This window comes from Falco naumanni, chromosome 6 (assembly GCF_017639655.2).
Source record: "Falco naumanni isolate bFalNau1 chromosome 6, bFalNau1.pat, whole genome shotgun sequence".
In the NCBI taxonomy this organism is placed as follows: Eukaryota; Metazoa; Chordata; class Aves; order Falconiformes; family Falconidae; genus Falco; species Falco naumanni.
The window spans coordinates 44,042,163-44,047,527 of NC_054059.1; positions in this window are offsets into that span (position 1 = coordinate 44,042,163).

The window sequence follows — 5,365 nt, forward strand, 5'->3', positions numbered from 1 at the left end:
CATTAGGAACTGTAAAACTGAAGAAGCTTTTCTTCACCTTAGTCCTGCCAAATTGTGACTTTTGAGTGCTGATATGTGTAAATATGCGTGTAATCCAAATAAGTCTGAAAGTGTAACACCACAGGCATCTCCAGTGATTTGTTCTTCAGCAGTCAGTCAGTTATAAAATATAGTAATGCATAGTTGTGTTCCTTGTCTGTCTTTATGCAAAGATTTTTGCCTGAGGTGATATTTGCATGGCAGGTGATGTTGGTAAGCTACATCCAAAGGAGGATTTTTGGAAACAAGTTCATTTCCTTTTTTTTTTCTTTTTTTCCTTTTCTGTATTCTGTTTTTTCTTTTAATTAATGGCACTGATCTTACCTGAACTTCTAAACTTGAATTTTTCCTGCACTTTAATTCAATCATGGTATTTTATTCCTTTTTTTTCTACATTTGTGCAGTTCGGGTTCATTATTTGTATATAAACACACATGTTCAATAAAGTCTTTAGAATGGATTACTTTCAGGCACATTTGCTAATTATGTGACTATCATTTAGAATGTGTGTTTTCTTAGCAAAATATGTATATACAATATAGAATCTAATGAAAGGCACATATCCTGTGTCAGCATTCAGTTTATAAATTATTGCAACACTTTCAGATTTGTTACTAGATAATACAATGAAATCTGTTATATTTATACATACTGTTTAAGAATATACTTTTAGTTTTAAATAATTTTTATATGTACACTTCTACCTTTAATTTTAAAAAGACTTATGTTCAATTTTTAAGTCAAAGTACTTAAAGTATGTATATTATCCATAGAAGAAGTTGTTTTAAGCTTATGAATACATTCATATCTCATATCGAGATGATACAATTACTAAGCAATGAAAACAAATAGCCCATTTTGCTTTGCAGAAAATAATCATACTTATTTTTACTTCCCATTTTGAACATTCTTAAACAATTCCCAAAGTATCGAGAGGGAAGGTAGTGCATTCAGAAAACTAACCTAATGTAAAAGTTTACTCAGTACCGCAGTCTGTGGCTGACTGGTTTTCTATGATTTTATTTTTTATTTTTTTTGGGTATACACATGAAAGACTCTTTTCAGCTCTATTCCTCAGACTTATAAAATTCCCTAAAATTGAAGTGAGGTTTGACCGATAAGTATTTTCTTCGAGTAACACATTACTCTTGATTATGCATCAGCTTTTTACATGTAAATCAGGGTGGAGTGGCTTTTTTTGCATACTGAACTTGTGTTGGAGAACTTGCAGCCTGCGGCTGAGTGCCCTCTTGTTTCTCATCACGGTTGACGTACCCGAGTGGGCATTGCTGGCAGCTGGAGCTGGTGCAGGGGGAAGGAGTGCGGTGCCTTGCCTCCTGCCGAGTCGCGCAGTAACTTGTCGGTTGAACCTTTTCTCAATCTAGCCAATTTCCTGTATAATTTATGCAGATCTTTTTGGGTGGATGTCGACAGCTTTGCTACTACCACAAAATCTTTAAATACTTTGTAGACAGAAATTAATGGTGTTTGAGGGGAGGAAGTAAGTAAAAGGGGAAAAAAGATGTGTAGGGTAGGCAAATCAGCTAAACCGATTTTATTTCAGTTTTCATTCAAAAGCTAAGTTAAGCTGGGCCAATTTCTTCTTCTTATGCATGTTATAAAGATGTGTTGTATATCATCTACTTTATTACTGTTTAAGCCAGATGAGTGCACTGTGTTTCTTCTATACTTTATAAAGTTTAAGCTTAAAGATGTGGGCATTCATTTTTAAAAAGAAAAAAAAAAAGAGGAAAAAGAGAAAAGAGGCAGAAACAGAACAATCAAATGAAAGTTGTCAATCAGTATTCCTTTTAGTTTTCCATGTAAAGCGCCTAGAAACGTGGAAGTCATACAGCTGTAGGTTACTTTGACACTTGTATTTCTTTATGTAGTACCTAAGTTACATATTACCAGGCAAATAATAACTAGAAGTTAAACTGTTTCAGTTGAAAACATGTAAGGAGTTGTATGTGGATTACCACTACCATTCAGGAATAGGTGATGCAAAGGGTGAGGGGTGGGAACATGTTTTAAATATTCCCTTTTAAAACAGAATTGTAAATAAGCAGTACTGTGTTATTTTAGACCTGAGCTCTGCTATCTGTAGTGGTTAGAACTAGGAAAACATGCTGCTTTCTAGTTATGCTACTGTTTCATTGTACCAGCACCATGGGGCGAAAAAATAAAAAAACATCAGTAAATTTTCCTAACATTGCCCACTTGTGGGTGTGGGCAAGCATGCTTGATGTGTAGCAGTTCTCGTTTATGTATATCTTAGTGTGTACATGTGTGTTTTCTTTTTTCTTTTTGTTCATTGCAACTTATTCTTCAGTTAAGTCTTGCTGAGCCCCACTAGCTCTTCTGAGGGTGATTACTGGAATATGCATTTTAGATAGGGTTGCAAATTCATCTGTCTACAAATATAGTTTCATATGAACTGCAAACTGTACTGTTACAAACACAACTATGTTAGATTGCATAGAGTTATTTTACTTACATGTACTTGAACTGAACTATGTCATCATAAAAGTTAAAAAATTAAGTATGGAATATTTTTGTAAATAAAAATACCTGTGCAGCTGGTATTTTAAATTTAAAATGTATTATACATTAATGTTTCAAAAAAAAAGTTCATATATGTGTATATGAATGTGTCATTATGCTGAAGGGCTCTTGATTGGGCAAAATAAACTATTCAAATCTCTCCTGACATGAGTGGAGCTTACTCCTTTTCTTCCTAACAGATTCTTTTTCTGCTAGCTGGAGCAGGCAGTGACTCCTTGCCAAAACAGGCTGTTTCATTTTATTTAAGTTTGTGAGATGTGCTTTATAACAAGCAGGACGGTGTGTGCTTGAGGCAGTAGCAGCCAGGCTGACAGCGAATAGCCCCGAAGGAGCACAAAAGGTGAAATGGTTCGTCTGTGGTAATGTTCCCAAGCAGGTCTAAAAACATTCTGAAACGCACACCTCAATGATGATGATGTGAAGTCCTGTTATCCTTTGAAGTTATCGGGACAGTTATGATCACTCATTTTACAGACTTGATAAAGCAAAGTGTTTTCTGCAGCTGCATTTGACAGTGTTCATTAATTTAAGATTCTGGGTTGTATGGGGAGAAGAGATTAAGCTGATTATTTTTTTTTCTTTGCTATACTTATGGCACAGTAAATGTAGTACTTTCTTTGGTTGAGGCTCAGCTTTGCTACAGACAGATTTCTAGCTTGCAGTCTGTTAAATTCTGTCATCTGCTGTGGTGGGGAAAGAAACAACCCACCTTTGTAAACATGCTCTGAACGATGCAGAAATACTGAATCCAAAGAGGGACATGGGCAGTAATTCTGCAAAGTGAAATTGCTGCACCTCTGTGAAATGTTTGGAATCTCATGTTGTCAAATAGTAAACTATTTCGGTGCTGGTTGTTTTAGTATGTGGCTGATGTGGTGAGGATACAGTTTCTTCTGTGGGAAAAATCTGCTGGTTCCAGACCGCTCCTGCCCTTCCTGGGTTTTGGTTGGGTGTTTTTTTCCCCCTCTGATATCTGATAGTTACATATGCTGCACTTTAAGCTCTGCAGCACATGGAGTTATAAATCAAGTGATGCATTGGAATAAATTGTTTTACCTTGAACTTAATTGGACTGAAGTTATGTGGAGCTGTAGCTCTGCCTCCAGCTGCTCGCTAGCTCTGCTAATCTCTGCCATCACCAGTAACACAGCAAGAATGGCTCCCTCCTTACTGGGACTGCAGGGCTCAAGGGACTGACAAGAGGGAGGTGATTGTCAGACGGGCTGCGAAGTGAAGCACTTTGATTTAGTGAAAGCAAGGCTTTGATGAGACCTACATAAAACTTGGTCCCTTTGTACATTGTGTGTTACAACAGTTCCAATGCCAACGAACTGTAAATTAAATGCACCCAAAACCTACAAACGTGTGGCGGCATGACCATGAGTATTAAACTGTGCCACCCTCCAAAAGCTTTCCATATCTGAATTCTTTATTGAGAATGGTCCCTGGCCAATTCTGCCTGGGAGGAGGCTGGGAAGCCCGGTAAGGATATGGCAGTGGGCAACCAAGGCCCAGTACAGAGGGACTGTAAACTGGGAAGTGCCGGGGACTGAGTACAGATGCAGGCACCAGGCTTGTGTCCCAGCTTTTGGAGACAGGCCTTTTCATCTAGGCTGGGTTATGGAACCAACTCCTCCTGGATGCTCACTGGCCTGTGGGTGCTCAGTGGCATCCTAGCCCTGATCTCCCCTGCTCCCTTCTCCCACCCTGGTGTGCCTGGGCTACTCGCTTGCCACGTGTCGGCCAAGCAAGAGGCACTGGCTTTCTTCTCTTCCTTAGGAGAAAAGGTAGCAGCCTTGCTGGAGGCATCCTAGTCTGGCCTTAGGGAATAGGATGTTTTCCACCACAGTCCTGCACTGAGATAAGCCCACAAGAGCAGAATGTCAGCAAATGCCAGTTTCTCACCTTCTAGTTTGCTGCTCATTTTTCTCAATGTGTAATTAATTCTCCCTTAGTAAGGGCTTGGGGGCTTGCATATGTAACTCGTTATAGCATCAGAGTTCTGATCAGTTGCTGCAGCAAATGATTTTCTGTGGTTTTTTCAGCCACAGGAGACAGCCTGGGCTGAGGCCTGTGCACAGGCTGCTCAGAAGGGAGGCAGCTGTGCCCCATGGCTGGCTGAGACCTGGGCAGCGCTTCTTTAGCCTCAAACACTCATTTGGAGCTGTTTGACTCCAAAACTACTCAGAAGGGGTGATGGAGGACCGAAGCAAAGCCACAGTCAAGAGGAAAATGTGAAGACTGATGTTATGTTTTGGAGCAGATAACAGTATTTCTGCATCTTGCTGTAGTCAGGGTGTGAGCAGGGCTTCAGAGAATGTTATCGTTCGAAGGGGTTTGCAATCAAAATGTCAGACCATGCTTATGTTTTTATAAGTTTACCAACTTCTCTCTATAATTAAGCAGACATAATAAATTTTATGTAGCTGCAATTTCTGTGGCGCAGTCTGGTACTCCTGGGAAGAATAATGTGGAATGCAGTCTCCTGTGTGGGAGTAAACAGAAAACAATTTCAAGCTGATAACCCCTAATTCTCTTGTGCACGGGCAAGTCTCTTAGCACTACCTCAGTGAGTAGCTTTTATTTGTCAGTGTTACCTACTGACTATGGTGCTTTTTCTTCCAGAATCTTGAAGCACAGTGGGCTGGGTCCTTATGAGGTTTCTCTTTATTTCAGTTACGGTCTTTAGACTGGGTATGGATGTGCCTGTCATTCAAGATGTGTATCACAACCTAATACTAATTTTTATGATGGACTGTTT